The 19,458-nt window shown below is 47.8% G+C and overlaps 1 protein-coding gene across 5 annotated transcripts in view; it reads left to right on the plus strand.

Annotated features, from left to right (window-relative positions):
- The window catches only part of FGF13 (fibroblast growth factor 13), a 676,355-nt gene that overhangs the window by 494,016 nt on the left and 162,881 nt on the right, over positions 1–19,458 (plus strand). The gene's annotated exons all lie outside the window — the stretch shown is intronic.

The following is a 19,458-nucleotide window of genomic DNA, read 5'->3' on the forward strand; positions in this document are numbered from 1 at the left end:
GTCCCTGGAAATTTCTTCCCTTTGTGACTGCCCCCCAGCCCCGTAGGCTGGCATCCGTGGTCACCAGGACCCAGTCCTGTATGCCGAATCTGCGGCCCTCCAGAAGATGAGCACTGTTCAGCCACCACAGAAGAGACACCCTGGTTCGTGGAGACAGGGTTATTAAACGATGCATCTGAAGATGCGATCCGGACCACTTGTCCAACAGGTTCCACTGAAAGATTCTGGCATGGAACCTGCCGAATGGAATTGCTTCGTAAGAAGCTACCATCTTTCCCAGGACCCGCGTGCAGCGATGCACCGATACCTGTTTTGGTTTTAGGAGGTCTCTGACTAGAGAAGACAACTCCCTGGCTTTCTCCTCCGGGAGAAACACTTTTTTCTGGGCCGTGTCCAGAATCATTCCCAGGAACATTAGACGTGTCGTGGGGACCAGCTGTGACTTTGGGATATTCAGAATCCAACCGTGCTGGCTCAGCACTTCCTGAGATAGTGCTACTCCCACTAACAACTGTTCCTTGGATCGTGCCTTTATTAGGAGATCGTCCAAGTATGGGATAATTAAAACTCCCTTTTTTCGAAGGAGTATCATCATTTCCGCCATAACCTTGGTAAATACCCTCGGTGCCGTGGAGAGTCCAAACGGCAGCGTCTGGAATTGGTAATGGCAATCCTGTACCACAAATCTGAGGTACTCCTGGTGAGAATTGTAAATGGGGACATGCAGGTAAGCATCCTTGATGTCCAGGGATACCATGTAATCCCCCTCGTCCAGGCTTGCAATAACCGCCCTGAGCGATTCCATCTTGAACTTGAATTTTTTTATGTATGTGTTCAAGGACTTCAAATTTAGAATGGGTCTCACCGAACCGTCCGGTTTCGGTACCACAAATAGTGTGGAATAGTAACCCCGGCCTTATTGAAGTAGGGGTACCTTGATTATCACCTGCTGGGAATACAGCTTGTGAATTGCCGCTAGCACTGCCTCCCTGTCTGAGGGAGCAATCGGCAAGGCGGATTTTAGGAAACGGCGGGGTGGAATCGCCTCGAATTCCAGCCTGTATCCCTGAGATACTATTTGAAGGATCCAGGGATCTACCTGTGAGCGAACCCACTGATCGCTGAAATTCCTGAGGCGGGCCCCCACCGTACCTGGCTCCGCTTGTGAAGCCCCACCGTCATGCGGCGGACTTGGAAGAGGAAGCGGGGGAGGACTTTTGTTCCTGGGAACCTGCTGTTTGCTGCAGCCTTTTTCCCCTGCCTCTGCCTCTAGACAGAAAAGACCCTCCTTTTCCCCGCTTATTTTTCTGGGATCGAAAGGACTGAACCTGATAAAATGGCGCCTTCTTAGGCTGTGAGGGGACATGGGGTAAAAATGCTGACTTCCCAGACGTTGCTGTGGAAACTAGGTCGGAGAGACCATCCCCAAATAATTCCTCCCCTTTATAAGGCAAAACTTCCATGTGCCTTTTGGAATCTGCATCTCCAGTCCACTGGCGAGTCCATAAGCATCTCCTAGCAGAGATAGATAGTGCACTTACTTTAGATGCCAGCCGGCAGATTTCCCTCTGTGCATCTCTCATGTATAAGACTGAGTCTTTGATATGGTCAATTGTTAACAGGATCGTGTCTCTGTCTAGTGTGTCAATATTTTCTGACAGGTTATCTGACCATGCAGCGGCAGCACTGCACATCCAAGCTGACGCAATTGCTGGTCTGAGTATAATGCCTGAGTGTGTATATACAGACTTCAGGATCGCCTCCTGCCTTCTATCAGCAGGTTCCTTAAGGGCGGCCGTATCCTGGGACGGTAGTGCCACCTTTTTTGACAAACGTGTGAGCGCTTTATCCACCCTCGGGGGTGTTTCCCAACGTAACCTATCCTCTGGCGGGAAAGGGAACGCCATTAGTAATTTCTTAGGAATCACCAATTTCTTATCAGGGGAAGCCCACGCTTCTTCACACACTTCATTTAATTCATCTGACGGGGGAAAAACTACAGGTAGTTTTTTCTCCCCAAACATAATACCCTTTTTTGTGGTACCTGGATGTAAATCAGAAATATTTAACACCTCTTTCATTGCCTCAATCATGCAGCGAATGGCCTTAACGGGCATTAAATTTGACTCATCGTCGTCGACACTGGCGTCAGTATCCGTGTCGACATCTACTTGTGCCACCTGAGATAACGGGCGTTTTAGAGCCCCTGATGACTTTTGAGACCCTTGGACCGGCACGAGCTGAAGACTCGGCTGTCCCACAGTCGGCATGTCGTCAAATTTTTTATGTAAGGAGTCTATACGTGCACTCATTTCTTGCCATAATACCATCCACTCCGGTGTCTGCCCCGCAGGGGGTGACATCTCTGCTAAAGGCATCTGCTCCCCCTCCACATCATTATCCTCCTCAAACATGTCGACACAGCCGTACCGACACACTCCACACACACAGGGAATGCTCAAATAGAGGACAGGACCCACAAAAGCCCTTTGGGGGGACAGAGTAAGAGTATGCCAGCACACACCAGAGCGCTATATATATACAGGGACTAACTGAGTTATGTCCCTAATAGCTGCTTATACTGTATACAGTGCCAATTTAGTGCCCCCCCTCTCTTTTTCCCTCTTACTGTATTGTAGAAATGCAGGGAAGAGCCAGGGAGCTTCCTTCCAGCCGAGCTGTGAGGGAAAAATGGCGCCAGTGTGCTGAGGAGATAGGCTCCGCCCCTTTTTCGCGGCCTATTCTCCCGCTTATTTTGGGATTCTGGCAGGGGTATTTACCTCATATATAGCCCCAGGGGCTATATATTGAGGTATTTTAGCCAGCCAAGGTGTTTTTATTGCTGCCTCAGAGCGCCCCCCCCCAGCGCTCTGCACCCTCAGTGACCGGAGTGTGAAGTGTGTATGAGGAGCAATGGCGCACAGCTGCAGTGCTGTGCGCTACCTTGGTGAAGACAGGATGTCTTCATGCCGCCGATTTTCCGGACCATCTTCCTGCTTCTGGCTCTGTAAGGGGGACGGCGGCGCGGCTCCGGGACCGAACATCAAGGCTGGGCCTGCGGTCGATCCCTCTGGAGCTAATGGTGTCCAGTAGCCTAAGAAGCCCAATCCGGCTGCAAGCAGGCGAGTTCGCTTCTTCTCCCCTTAGTCCCTCGCTGCAGTGAGCCTGTTGCCAGCAGGTCTCACTGAAAAAAAAAAAAAATTCTAAGACTATAACTTTCTAAGAGCTCAGGAGAGCCCCTAGTGTGCATCCAACCTCGGCCGGGCACGAAATCTAACAGAGGCTTGGAGGAGGGTCATAGTGGGAGGAGCCAGTGCACACCAGGTAGTCTAAGATCTTTCTAGAGTGCCCAGCCTCCTTCGGAGCCCGCTATTCCCCATGGTCCTTACGGAGTTCCCAGCATCCACTAGGACGTTAGAGAAATACAAATAAATATATATATATATATATATTATATTGTTATATTGTATTGCATTATGGGTTCTTACTATATATATAATAAGAATTTACTCACCGGTAATTCTATTTCTCGTAGTCCGTAGTGGATGCTGGGAACTCCGTAAGGACCATGGGGAATAGACGGGCTCAGCAGGAGACTGGACACTCTTAAAAGAAAGATTAGGTACTATATCTGGTGTGCACTGGCTCCTCCCTCTATGCCCCTCCTCCAGACCTCAGTTAGGGAAACTGTGCCCGGAAGAGCTGGCATTACTAGGAAAGGATTTGGAATCCAGGGTAAGACTAATACCAGCCACACCAATCACACTGTACAACTCGTGATAACCATACCCAGTTAACAGTATGAACAACAACTGAGCCTCAGTAACAGATGGCTCATAACAATAACCCTTTAGTTAAGCAATAACTATATACATGTATTGCAGAGAGTCCGCACTTGGGACGGGCGCCCAGCATCCACTACGGACTACGAGAAATAGAATTACCGGTGAGTAAATTCTTATTTTCTCTGACGTCCTAGTGGATGCTGGGAACTCCGTAAGGACCATGGGGATTATACCAAAGCTCCCAAACGGGCGGGAGAGTGCGGATGACTCTGCAGCACCGAATGAGCAAAGGCAAGGTCCTCCTCAGCCAGGGTATCAAACTTGTAGAACTTAGCAAATGTGTTTGAACCCCACCAAGTAGCAGCTCGGCAAAGCTGTAAAGCCGAGACCCCTCGGGCAGCCGCCCAAGAAGAGCCCACCTTCCTTGTGGAATGGGCTTTTACTGATTTAGGATGCGGCAATCCTGCCGCAGGATGAGCTTGCTGAATCGTGTTACAGATCCAGCGCGCAATAGTTTGCTTTGAAGCAGGAGCACCCAGCTTGTTGGGCGCATGCAGGATAAACAGCGAGTCAGTTTTCCTGACTCCAGCCGTCCTGGCTACATAGATTTTCAAAGCCCTGACTACATCTAGTAACTTGGAATCCTCCAAGTCCCTAGTAGCCGCAGGCACCACAATAGGTTGGTTCAAATGAAACGCTGATACCACCTTCGGGAGAAATTGGGGGCGAGTCCTCAATTCTGCCCTGTCCATATGGAAGATCAGATAAGGGCTTTTACACCACAAAGCCGCCAATTCTGACACACGCCTAGCCGAAGCTAAGGCCAATAGCATGACCACTTTCCATGTGAGATATTTTAGCTCCACGGTCTTAAGTGGCTCAAACCAGTGGGATTTCAGGAAATCCAACACAACGTTAAGATCCCAAGGTGCCACTGGAGGCACAAAAGGGGGCTGAATATGCAGCACTCCCTTAACAAACGTCTGAACTTCAGACAGTGAAGCCAGTTCTTTTTGAAAGAAAATAGATAGGGCCGAAATCTAGACCTTTATGGATCCTAATTTTAGGCCCATAGTCACTCCTGACTGTAGGAAGTGCAGGAATCGACCCAGCTGGAATTCCTCTGTAGGGGCCTTCCTGGCCTCACACCAAGCAACATATTTTCGCCATATACGGTGATAATGTTGTGTTGTCACGTCTTTCCTAGCCTTTATCAGCGTAGGAATCACTTCATCTGGAATGCCTTTTTCCGTTAGGATCCGGCGTTCAACCGCCATGCCGTCAAACGCAGCCGCGGTAAGTCTTGGAACAGACAGGGCCCCTGCTGTAACAGGTCCTGTCTGAGAGGCAGAGGCCATGAGATCATTTCTTGTAGTTCTGGGTACCAAGTTCTTCTTGGCCAATCCGGAACGATGAGTATAGTTCTTACTCCTCTCTTTCTTACAATCCTCAGTACCTTGGGTATGAGAGGAAGAGGAGGGAACACATAAACCGACTGGCACACCCACGGTGTCACTAGTGCATCCACCGCTATCGCCTGAGGGTCTCTTGACCTGTCGCAATATTTTTTTAGCTTTTTGTTGAGGCGGGACGCCATCATGTCTACCTGTGGCCGTTCCCAACGATTTACAATCAGCGTGAAGACTTCTGGATGAAGTCCCCACTCTCCCGGGTGGAGGACGTGCCTGCTGAGAAAGTCTGCTTCCCAGTTGTCCACTCCCAGAATGAACACTGCTGACAGTGCTAGCACGTGATTCTCCGCCCATCGAAGAATCATTGTGGCTTCTGCCATCGCCATCCTGCTTCTTGTGCCGCCCTGTCGGTTTACATGGGCGACCGCCGTGATGTTGTCTGACTGAATCAGCACCGGTTGGTTTTGAAGCAGGGGTTCTGCTTGACTCAGGGCGTTGTAAATGGCCCTTAGTTCCAGAATATTTATGTGAAGGGAAGTCTCCTGACTTGACCACTGTCCTTGGAAGTTCCTTCCCTGAGTGACTGCCCCCCAACCTCGGAGGCTTGCATCCGTGGTCACCAGGACCCAGTCCTGTATGCTGAATCTGCGGCCCTCGAGAAGATGAGCACTCTGCAGCCACCACAGCAGAGACACCCTGGCCCTCGGGGACAGGGTGATCAGCCGATGCATCTGAAGATGCGATCCGGACCACTTGTCTAACAGATCCCACTGAAAGATCCTTGCATGGAACCTGCCGAAGGGAATTGCTTCGTAAGAAGCTACCATCTTTCCCAGGACTCGCGTGCAGTGATGCACCGACACCTGTTTTGGTTTCAGGAGGTCCCTGACCAGAGATGACAATTCCTGGGCCTTCTCCACCAGGAGAAACACCTTCTTCTGTTCTGTGTCCAGAATCATGCCCAAGAACAGCAGACGCGTCGCAGGAATCAGCTGCGACTTTGGGATATTCAGAATCCAGCCGTGCTGTTGCAGCACTTCCCGAGATAGTGCTACGTTGATTAACAACTGCTCCTTGGACCTCGCCTTTATAAGGAGATCGTCCAAGTACAGGATAATTATAACTCCCTTCTTCCGAAGGAGTATCATCATTTCGGCCATTACCTTGGTAAATACCCTCGGTGCCGTGGACAGACCAAACGGCAACATCTGGAATTGGTAATGACAGTCCTGTACCACAAACCTGAGGTACTCCTGGTGAGGTGGGTAAATGGGGACATGCAGATAAGCGTCCTTGATGTCCAGCGACACCATAAAATCCCCCTCTTCCAGGCTTGCAATAACCGCCCTGAGCGATTCCATTTTGAACTTGAACTTCCTTACATAAGTGTTCAAGGATTTTAAATTTAGAATGGGTCTCACCGAACAGTCTGGTTTCGGTACCACAAACATTGTGGAATAGTAACCCCGTCCCTGTTGAAGGAGGGGAACCTTGATTATCACCTGCTGAAGGTACAGCTTGTGAATAGCCGCCAGCACTACCTCCCTTTCCCTGGGAGCCGCTGGCAAGGCTAATTTGAGGTAACGGCGAGGGGGAGTCGCCTCGAACTCCAGCATGTATCCCTGAGATACCACTTGTAGAACCCAGAGATCCACCTGTGAGCGAACCCACTGGTCGCTGAAGTTCCGGAGACGCCCCCCACCACACCTGGCCCCACCTGTGGAGCCCCAGCATCATGCGGTGGACTTAGTGGAAGCAGGGGAGGATTTTTGTTCCTTGGAACTGGCTGTCTGGTGCAGCTTTTTTCCTCTACCCCTGCCTCTGGGCAGAAAGGACGCGCCTCTGACCCGCTTGCCTTTCTGAGGCCGAAAGGACTGTACTTGATAATACGGTGCTTTCTTAGGCTGTGAGGGAACCTGAGGTAAAAAAAGTCGACTTCCCAGCTGTTGCTGTGGATACGAGGTCCGAGAGACCGTCCCCAAACAATTCCTCACCCTTATAAGGCAAAACCTCCATGTGCCTTTTAGAATCAGCATCACCTGTCCACTGCCGAGTCCATAATACTCTCCTGGCAGAAATGGACATTGCATGAATTCTAGATGCCAGCCGGCAAATGTCCCTCTGTGCATCCCTCATATACAAGACAACGTCCTTTATATGCTCTATGGTTAGCAAAATAGCATCCCTGTCGAGGGTATCAATGTTGTCTGACAGGGTATCAGACCATGCTGCTGCAGCACTACACATCCATGCTGAAGCAATAGCAGGTCTCAGTATAGTACCTGAGTGTGTATATACAGACTTCAGGATAGCCTCCTGCTTTCTATCTGCAGGCTCCTTTAGGGCGGCCGTATCCTGAGACGGCAGTGCCACCCTTTTAGATAATCGTGTGAGCGCCTTGTCCACCCAAGGGGATGTCTCCCAGCGTAACCTATCCGTTGGCGGGAAAGAGTACGCCATCAGTAACCTCTTAGAAATCACTAGTTTCTTATCAGGGGAACACCACGCTTCTTCACACAATTCATTTAATTCATCAGATGGGGGAAAAGTCACTGGCTGCTTTTTCTCCCCAAACATAATACCCTTTTTAGTGGTAACCGGGTTAATGTCAGAAATGTGCAACACATTTTTCATTGCCGTAATCATGCATCGGATGGCCCTTGTGGACTGTACATTTGTCTCATTCTCGTCTACACTGGAGTCAGACTCCGTGTCGACATTTGTGTCTGCCATCTGAGCTAGCGGGCGTTTTTGAGCCCCTGATGGCCTCTGAAACGCCTGGGCAGGCGCGGGCTGAGATGCCGGCTGTCCCAAGGCTGTTACGTCATCGAACCTTTTATGTAAGGAGTTGACACTGTTGGTTAATACCTTCCACATATCCATCCACTCCGGTGTCGGCCCCGTAGGGGGCGACATCACACTTATCGGCTCCTGCTCCGCCTCCACGTAGCCCTCCTCATCAAACATGTCGACACAGCCGTACCGACACACCGCACACACACAGGGAATGCTCTGACTGAGGACAGGACCCCACAAAGTCCTTTGGGGAGACAGAGAGAGAGAGTATGCCAGCACACACCACAGCGCTATATAACACAGGGATTTTCACTATACTGAGTGATTTTTCCCAATAGCTGCTTATTAACACAAATTGTGCCTAAATTTATGTGCCCCCCCTCTCTTTTTTACCCTTGTTGTACTGGATACTGCAGGGGAGAGCCTGGGGAGCGTCCTTCCAGCGGAGCTGTGAAGAGAAAATGGCGCTGGCTGTGCTGAGGAAGATAGCCCCCTCAGCGGCGGGCTTCTCCCGCTTTTTATAATGTTAATGGTGGGGGTTTTTGCACATATACAGTGTTATACACTGTATCATGTGCTATTTGTGCCAAAAAGGTAAACTAATTGCTGCCCATGGCGCCCCCCCCCCCAGCGCCCTGCACCCAACAGTGACTGGAGTGTGTGGTGTGCTATGGGAGCAATGGCGCACAGCTGCAGTGCTGTGTGCTACCTTAATGAAGACAGGAGTCTTCAGCCGCCGTTTTTCATCTTTATCTTCCGTCTTCTGGCTCTGCAAGGGGGACGGCGGCGCGGCTCCGGGAACGGACGATCGAGGTCGGGCCCTGTGTTCGATCCCTCTGGAGCTAATGGTGTCCAGTAGCCTTAGAAGCACAAGCTAGCTGCAAGCAGGTAGGTTTGCTTCTCTCACCTCAGTCCCTCGTAGCAGTGAGTCTGTTGCCAGCAGATCTCACTGAAAATAAAAAACCTAACAAATACTTTCTTTTCTAGTGAGCTCAGGAGAGCCCACTAGGTGCATCCAGCTCTGGCCGGGCACAGATTCTAACTGAGGTCTGGAGGAGGGGCATAGAGGGAGGAGCCAGTGCACACCAGATATAGTACCTAATCTTTCTTTTAAGAGTGCCCAGTCTCCTGCGGAGCCCGTCTATTCCCCATGGTCCTTACGGAGTTCCCAGCATCCACTAGGACGTCAGAGAAATATATATATTTATATATATATATATATATATATATATACATATATATATATATATATATACACTGCTCAAAAAAATAAAGGGAACACTAAAATACCACATCCTAGATCTGAATGAATGAAATATTCTTATTAAATACTTTGTTCTTTACATAGTTGAATGTGCTGACCACAAAATCACACAAAAAATTATCAATGGAAATCAAATTTATTAACCCATGGAGGTTTGGATTTGGAGTCACACTCAAAATTAAAGTGCAAAAACACACTACAGGCTGATCCAACTTTGATGAAATGTCCTTAAAACAAGTCAAAATGAGGCTCAGTAGTGTGTGTGGCCTTCACGTGCCTGTATGACCTCCCTACCAATGCCTCGGCATGCTCCTGATGAGGTGGCGGATGGTCTCCTAAGGGATCTCCTCCCAGACCTGGACTAAAGCATCCGCCAACTCCTGGACAGTCTGGTGGATGGAGCGAGACATGATGTCCCAGATGTGCTCAATTGGATTCAGGTCTGGGGAACGGGCGGGCCAGTCCATAGCATCAATGCCTTCGTCTTGCAGGAACTGCTGACACACTCCAGCCACATGAGGTCTAGCATTGTCTTGCATTAGGAGGAACCCAGGACCAACCGCACCAGCATATGGTCTCAAAAGGGGTCTGAGGATCTCATCTCGGTACCTAATGGCAGTCAGGCTACCTCTGGCGAGCACATGGAGGGCTGTGCGGCCCCCCAAAGAAATGTCACCCCTCACCATTACTGACCCACTGCCAAACCGGTCATGCTGGAGGATGTTGCAGGCAGCAGAACATTCTCCTTGGCGTCTCCAGACTTTGTCACGTCTGTCACATGTGCTCAGTGAGAACCTTTCATCTGTGAAGAGCACAGGGCGCCAGTGGCGAATTTGCCAATCTTGGTGTTCTCTGGCAAATGCCAAACGTCCTGCACGGTGTTGGGCTGTAGGCACAACCCCCACCTGTGGACGTCGGGCCCTCATACCACCCTCATGGAGTTTGTTTCTGATCTTTTGAGTAGACACATGCACATTTGTGGCTTGCTGGCGGTCATTTTGCAGGGCTCTGGCAGTGCTCCTCCTGTTCCTCCTTGCACAAAGGCGGAGGTAGCGGTCCTGCTGCTTGGTTGTTGCCCTCCTACGGCCTCCTCCACGTCTCCTGATGTACTGGCCTGTCTCCTGGTAGCGCCTCCATGCTCTGGACACTACGCTGACAGACACAGCAAACCTTCTTGCCACAGCTCGCATTGATGTGCCATCCTGGATGAGCTGCACTACCTGAGCCACTTGTGTGGGTTGTAGACTCCGTCTCATGCTACCATTAGAGTGAAAGCACTGCCAGCTTTCAAAAGTGACCAAAACATCAGCCAGAAAGCATAGGAGCTGAGAAGTGGTCTGTGGTCACGACCTGCAGAACCACTCCTTTATTGGGGGTGTCTTGCTAATTGCCTATAATTTCCACCTGTTGTCTATTCCATTTGCACAACAGCATGTGAAATTGATTGTCAATCAGTGTTGCTTCCTAAGTGGACAGTTTGATTTCACAGAAGTGTGATTGACTTGGAGTTACGTTGTGTTGTTTAAGTGTTCCCTTTATTTTTTTGAGCAGTATATATATATATATATATATATATATATATACATACAGCGTGGGGCCCGGCACTCTCCGCATAAATGTCCGTTACTTTCTCCGGTGCCCTCCGACAGGGAGTATCTTTACAGACTAGGTTGTGATTCTCTGACTGACAAACCATTGTCAGTCAGAGAATCACAACCTAGTCTGTAAAGATACTCCCTGTCGAGCTCGCACCTTGCAAAAGGTGAGAGGATATCTAGATTCCACCTTACAAACGTGTTGGCTGTGTACTCTTTTGGTTGCATTTTATTGACACAATTTTATACTTTGAACTGTGTATACGTTATTAAAATAACTTTTTACTAATTGGCCTGTTGGCCTCTTGTTTGGGTGACTATTTGGTGAGGGGTGTCTGTTACAGGTCTCCAGAATTAAATACCCTCCAGTCTACATTCCGACGAAAATAATGCTGAAAGAACTGTGTAATTACATTCCACTATAGCGCAATTGGGAATTTGTGTTTATTCATATATATATATATATACAGGTTGAGTGTCCCATATCCAAATATTCCGAAATACGGAATATTCCGAAATACGGAATTTTTTGAGTGAGAGTGAGATAATTAAACTTTTGTTTTTTGATGGCTCAATGTACACAAACTTTGTTTAATACACAGTTATTAAAAATTTTGTATTAAATGACCTTCAGGCTGTATATATAAGGTGTATATGAAACATAAATTAATTGTGTGAATGTACATACACTTTGTTTAATGCACAAAGTTATTAAAAATATTGGCTAAAATTACCTTCAGGCTGTGTGTATAAGGTGTATATGAAACATAAATGCATTCTGTGCTTAGATTTAGGTCCCATCACCATGATATCTCATTATAGTATGCAATTATTCCAAAATACGGAAAAATCCGATATCCAAAATACCTCTGGTCCCAAGCATTTTGGATAAGGGATACTCAACCTGTACATATATATATATATATTCTACCTTTCCTTGCATGGGAGTTTCTGATTTTCATGGTTGTAAATACAAATGGGTGTTAAAAGTTTAGTTAATCTATAGAGCTGTAAATTTGTGACATCTCAAAGTGAATATTAATCTATGGTTCTTGGCGTTATCCGAGGAGTACCACTAGCAGATACCTGACAGAACCATTTTAGTAGTTTATTAAATTCTATGCATTGGAGGTGCAATCCAAATTTTGATTTGATTGTCCGTTTGGGCGTTATCGTTCCCGCAACGCAAGCCACGCAACGGTAATGATGTCATTATGTCAACCCCCTTTTTATCCCCCTAGGGGAGGTTTATTAAAATTCTAATTACCGTATATACTCGAGTATAAGCCGACTTTTTCAGCACCTTTTTTTGTGCTGAAAAAGCCACTTCGGCTTATACTCGAGTCAGTTGTAGGAGGGACACGGAGGGCACAGCGCGCGGCTCTCCTGTGTCCCTCCTGTGTCTCCGGCGTGTATGTGTTAAAGGAAGTGCACGAACCGGCACTTCCTTTAACACACACATGCCGCTGCCGCCAGAGACGCAGGAGGGACACAGAAGAGCCGCGTGCTGTGCCCTCCGTGTCCCTCCTTCAGAAGACAGAGCGGGAGCGACGAGACAGCGCAGGAGCGACGGAGGGTAAGTAACAAACTGGCACTGTGGGGCATATCTGGCAGCATGAGGGCACATCTGGCAGCATGAGGGCACATCTGGCACTGTGGGGCACATCTGGCACTGTGGGGCACATCTGGCAGCATGAGGGCATATCTAGCACTGTGGGGCATATCTGGCACTGTGGGGCATATCTGGCACTGTGGGGCATATCTGGCACTGTGGGGCATATCTGGCACTGTGGGGCATATCTGGCAGCATGAGGGCATATCTGGCAGCATGAGGGCATATCTGGCACTGTGGGGCATATCTGGCAGCATGAGGGCATATCTGGCACTGTGGGGCATATCTGGCAGCATGAGGGCATATCTGGCACTGTGGGGCATATCTGGCAGCATGAGGGCATATCTGGCACTGTGGGGGCATATCTGGCACTGAGGGCTGTGTACGTCTAGAGCTGCATTTCCCACCCTAGGCTTATACTCGAGTCAATAAGTTTTCCCAGGTTTTTATGGTAAAATTAGGTGCCTCGGCTTATATTCGGGTCGACTTATACTCGAGTATATACGGTACGTAGTTTTCCTATTTCCCACCTGAAGAATACCTATGTTAAATTTCTGCTTCCTAACATATCGGGAAGTAAGAGAACTAGTGATGAGTCATATATATATATAATATATATTATATATATATATATATATATAAACACTGTATATATACATATGCATTACATATTGTTATCCCTGAGGAAGCACTCCACAGGCCCATACACACTAGACGAGAAAGTAAAAGATCTCACTCAGAAGGGCCAATCTGAGCGAGATCTTTTACAATCTCGTTGTTATGCACACCAGTGCCAGCAGGAAAGTACTGGTGTCAGAACTGTTATGCACTCCAGTGTCTGCAGGAATGTACTGGTGTTTGAACTGTTATGCAAAACAGATGGACTCACAGACAAACTGGGGGATATGACATAACGTACACAGAAGGTGATAGGGTAACAAAATACACACAAAGTGAACAGAGAAGCCCAGAGGCTAAGGAACTGGGTATCTCCCTTGTATTAGAACTGCTAAGATGGAAAAAGCAAGATGTTGTGTTTTAATACGTAGAGTACCCGAAATGCTGTTGCTAAGGGCAACAGCAAAACCCCAAAGGGCCACCAACGGGTGTGGCAGTAAACTCCTTGGTCAGAGATGGAACGATAGACACAAGGAGAATCTCCACAATCCAAATTCTCACCCGCAGTGCACAGGTTTTAGCTCACTGCCACTAAACTGACCCCTGACACCTAGCACAGTGAGACAGGATTAGACAGGCAAGTCTTAGAATACAGCCGCAAACTTGCTAAGTTCACAGAGCAGCAACAGAACCCCAGCAAGCTAAACGACTGACTCCAGTCTTACTGCTAGGTCTGGACTGGCAGAGTGCAACACCAAATTCCCAGGCCTATTTGCAGTAAGCAACAAACAAATACAAAGCTACACAGTACTGGCTAACGTTCATGAACTGACTAACCAACAAAGATTCAGCAGCATCTGCTTACCCTGAAAAGAGGCCTTATAAAGCAGGTGCTGTCCACGCCCCACTCAGACCTCACAGACTGTGAGCACAAAAACCAGCACCGGATCCCCTGCCGTGCACAGAGCCTATAACCACTGCACAGCAAAAGACCCGAACCGGAGTATCAGCTGCGCTCAGGTTACTCCACTAGCACTTGTCTCCCGGTTGCCATGACGACGTGGCAGCACAGGGCAGGAGACCCTAACACTCGTCCAGTGTGTACACTCAATGTCGTTAACGATGCGCGCTCCCACACATCGTTAATGACCCCATCCCTCGTCTGAATATGTAAAGTTGAGGGAGGTCCTCGTTAATGACAGCCATGCTGCAGATGCAGCATGTGCGTCGTTCCTCCCGCTGTCGCTCCATTCCCCATTGGCATCGGCAAGTGTGTATGCACTTGCTGATGCCGGCATCCCGCATCGGCTACTGTGTATGGGGCTTTATGAAGCACAGGACATAGGTGCACTGGGACTTTAAAGGAATTAAAGACTTAGAGGCTTATTTATTAAAGCCACAAGTACTATGCATATGTCAATGGTTTTTTTTAACGGTTGCCGCATTTTTGATAATCAGGGGTATTTAACTCAGTTCCCCCTCTCTACGATTGCAAACTCCATGAGGACTATGTAAAAGCCACGTTTACCAATACGAGAAAATTTTAGCTTTTTGGAGCTCTGTTAGCCCATTGTACAGATTTATCCAGTCATTATGTTGTGCTTTCCTTGCTTTTCTTTCTTTGGACCCAGAACATCTAGTTTCCGGAGCTGACCTCTGAACTGCCCTTGGATTTTTTTCTTGATCTAAAAATTGCTGCCTCTTCCTTTTCTTTTCTGTGCTCATTGGGTGTCCTGATTCCTGCATCCATCACCTCTGTTTTTCTTCCTGTATATTGTTTGCTGCATCCCTGATATCTGCTATACTCCCTTAAAGTCCTGATTTACTGACCTATTGATTTACTGACCAATACTTTGTCCCATGTATAATATACATCAATGTCAAAAGTGCACGCATATAAAAAGCAGCATACCACAGACCTCATACAATATATGGGGACATTATAGTATTGTAATTGGACATGCTCCACAAACCAAAGCTTTTCAGAGCTTTTCTATGTAGGGTAACGTCACCTGAAGAAGGCATTCCCTCTCTTACCACTATGGAACAATATGACCAGAAAAGGATCTTGCAGTGGCAGCCTGGTGGGCTGTAGCTGAAGCCAATGCCCAGTGCCCACTGCAACTACTTTGCACTGAATGTGTTATGGACGGATGGCTGCGCATACATAGTAGTGTGGATGAGTCTGAACCTGGAAGTAAAATGTACTCATCCTCATTGGCGTTGCATGCAAGTCTGCTCTGTGGACAGATATACTGCAGCAATTCTCAACTGCGCATGTGATGGAGCATGCATACCCAACTTCTAGCAACTGCGCATCTCAGCCACATCTCCACTTCTGGCTCATTGTGTGCAACTGGGTGGCAATGGGTTGTTTTCACGTAGGATAATGTGTCGTGGGTGTGTCAGCAGAATTGTGGGCTATTCCAGATATTTCTCTGTGGAAATCTGCTTCTTGAATTGCTCAAAGAAATGAAAACCCATTATATATAACAAGTGACGCAAAACAATTGAGTTTTCACAGCTTATAATTAGAGCACTATGATATATTTTATTTTAGAAAATATTTTCCATTTAGCATCTGTATTTAAACATAATTCCACTAGAGGGCGCAAAAGGTCTAAAATAGAGAGCAAAGAGAAGCTTGTTTTCCTTATACATGCTCTGTAATAATAGAGGATTCTGGCTGCATGAATCTGACTGAGAGGAGTCTTCATGGTCCACTGAGTGCATAGGAAAAATGTCAACATTGTGGTCCTGGGATTAATGTGTAAACACATTAATGTTTATTGGATTACCATGTATTATCTACATGAGCATACACAAGCAGTATTGCAATCATTGTGTGGCGCACAGCCAGGACCGGATTAAGGCTGGTGAGGGCCCAGGGCAATGAAGGTGTGGGGCCCCCCAACACACACACTACCTGAATGTCATGGACCAGCAGCCTGGCCAGGGACAGCGCGCCGGTGCTGCTCATACTCAGGGGTAAATTTACTAAGGTGGGAGATTTTTAGAACTGGTGATGTTGCCCATAGCAACCAATCAGATTATATCTATTATCTGCTAGAAGCAGCTAGAAAAATGGTAAGAAGAATCTGATTGGTTGCCATGGGTAACATCACCAGTTCTAAAAATCTCCCACCTTAGTAAATTTACCCCTCAGTGTCTCACAGGATTTCCTTTCACCATCCGACGAGACTGTACACACAAGTCCTTGGCGGCCGCTGTTCATGAACAGCTGAGCCACCGGAGGAATAGAAGAAAAGAAGAGCACAGCAGAAGGGATGGATGTGGAAAATATGGCAGTGGGCAAGAGCGGGCATGCCGGCGGGGTGATTGCGGACGCACTCTCAGACCACAGTATCAGGCAGCTTTTCTCCCCCAGACTACAGCAGCATCCGACGGTATTATTATTGCCGGCAGCAGCGCCACGCACAGGTGCTGCCGCCTCCCGATGTGTGAGCTGCCCTGCTGGGGTTCTCAACAGCAAGTGATCCTCAATATAAACTGCCCTAGGTATCACCAGCAAGCAATACATACATAAGAATATATATATATATATATATATAAACACAGCAATGGTGTAATGCAACAAAGTTTCGGGGTTTTCTTGTTCGGACGGGGTGAACAATATACATATATATATATATATATATAATCCTGACGAAAATGCCGCTTTGGTCATTGAAACGTTGATACACTAGACTTGCTTGTCTGTCTTCATTTGCGCCGAGAGTGCCGCCTGTTTCTGCACTATATACATTAGGATACAGCTGTGCTGTGTACTACTGGGAAGGCACCGGCATTACCATTACCTTTACACGAATCCTTGGGATCTGGGAGTGCCGTGGACTTTGCTTATCTATATATATATATATATATATATATATATATATATATATACGCACACACACGCACACGTGTATATATATATATATATATATACAGTATATACAGCAAAAAATATATGTATGCAGCCTGCCTGCTTGTACACAGAGAACAGGAAACAGCCACTTTTGATTAAATGTAAAATGCCTTACACTTTTACAGTGCTTCTTCCACTGGACAGGTCCACCCCTGCTTTGTGGTGGCGTTTCACTGGTTGCGGCGGAGTGCCCAGAGTCTGACTACATGCGCAGCAGCCCTCCTCCCAGAGCAGCGGCCATATTTCTCAGGGGCATACCCTGACTGCCCGACCAGCAGCACCAGCGCCGCACCCACGTATCTGCAGATTGTGTGCGCCCGCTTCGGCGCTACCGCAGGTGGCTCTGCTCCGATGTACAAGAGCAGAGCCACCACTGTGTGTGGAAAGACTGGAGAAAAAAGCCGCACTGCACAAGTAACCGGCGCCGCTGCCAGCTGCCTGTCATATAGTTTGATAGGCGCAGTGGCGGCTGGCATCGGACATCCCCGCATGTCAGTCATGTAGCATGTCATTGTGTGGGGGCTCTTAATGTGTGCACCGGCGCCACTGCCTGTCATATAGTCTGTGTGGGGGCCCCAGAACGGCCGCTCCTTTCGCCCCTCCCATAATCCGGCCATGTGCACAGCATTATGGTCTACTTTTTCTAAGCAGTGATAAGAACGGAGAAGTGAGCCAGTGGAGAAATTTCCCCATCAACCAATCAGCAGCTCTGTATCATTTTATAGTATGCAAATGATAGATGTTACTTCAGTGCTGATTGGTTGCCAATGCCATGGGCACTTCTCCACTGGCTCACTTCTCCGCTCTTATCACTGCTTAGTAAATGTACCCCTATAGGAGTGCGGTGCAGTGGGGATGAGAAAACTACACTTGCACTGGTGCAGTTACAGTCATGTAAATCATGAGGGTCAGAGCACTGGGAGAGGCCCGTTAGATTCCCCATGCTTTCTCATGAAGTGGAAAACAACAACATCATTGCAGTTAGTGCACTGCTAACATGTCCTGTAGATGCATGGTGTGACCACTAGATGGCAATAGAGTTGCTTTTGTAATGTCTGGAACTGGCTGCAGAAGATGATGCAAACTGTGGGGGTCATTCCGAGTTGTTCGCTCGCAAGCGGATTTCAGCAGATTTGCTCATGCTAAGCCGCCGCCTACTGGGAGTGAATCTTAGCATCTTAAAATTGCGAACGATGTATTCGCAATATTGCGATTACACACCTCGTAGCAGTTTTTGAGTAGCTCCAGACTTACTCGGCATCTGCGATCATTTCACTGCTTGTCGTTCCTGGTTTGACGTCACAAACACACCCAGCGTTCGCCCAGACACTCCTCCATTTCTCCGGCCACTCCTGCGTTTTTTCCGGAAACGGTAGCGTTTTTTCCCACACGCCCATAAAACGGCTTGTTTCCGCCCAGTAACACCCATTTCCTGTCAATCACATTACGATCGCCAGAACGATGAAAAAGCCGTGAGTAAAAATCCTAAGTGCATAGCAAATTTACTTGGCGCAGTCGCAGTGCGGACATTGCGCATGCGCATTAAGCGGAAAATCGCTGCGATGCGAAGATTTTTACAGAGCGAACAACTCGGAATGACCCCCTGTGTTTCTTCATTATTCATTAGTTTCTGGTTTCTGTTTTAAGTTTAACTTAATATATCACAGACTACAGGGTGTAATTCTGCAGGAGGACAAAATGTTTAGTTTGTTAAAAATGCAACTCGTATACTTTTCGTCACATTAAGGATTTTCGAAATGATTGATTTTTAAGGCATTATTAATTAATTAATAATAAATAATAAATTAATCGCAGAGGATGGCTTTATTTAGCAGCAAACAAGTTTAACAAAAATAAAGTACCATTCAGTACAGAGACTCTTACATACAGCAAGTCCAATCACAGTTCCCTGGCGATTTCTTTTAAAATGTTATTTTATCCCCATCTTTGTTTTGTTCTTATTTCAGATCTGAACTATGGGGGTCATTCCGACCTGTTCGCACGTTGCCGTTTTTCGCAGCGCAGCGATCAGGTCACTACTGTGCATGCGTATGCACCGCAATGCGCAGGCGCGTCATACGGGTACAAAGCGGATCGTTGCTGAACGATGGATTTAACGTGAATCCATTCGCACAGCCGATCGCAAGGAGACTGACAGGAAGAGGGCGTTTATGGGTGTCAAGTACTGACCATTTTCTGGGAGTGTTTGGGAAAACGCAGGCGTGTCCAAGCGATTGCAGGGCGGGTGTCTGACTTCAGTTCCGGGACCGGACAGGCTGAAGTGATCGCAGCGGCTGAGTAAGTCCAGACCTACTCAGAAACTGCACAAAATGTTTTTGCAGAGCTCGGCTGCACAAGCATTCGCACACTTGCAAAGCGAAAATACACAACCCCGTGGACAGCGACTATCTGATCGCAGCGCTGCAAAAAGTAGCTAGCGAGCGATCA

Source organism: Pseudophryne corroboree, chromosome 8 (genome assembly GCF_028390025.1).
Source record: "Pseudophryne corroboree isolate aPseCor3 chromosome 8, aPseCor3.hap2, whole genome shotgun sequence".
NCBI lineage: Eukaryota > Metazoa > Chordata > Amphibia > Anura > Myobatrachidae > Pseudophryne > Pseudophryne corroboree.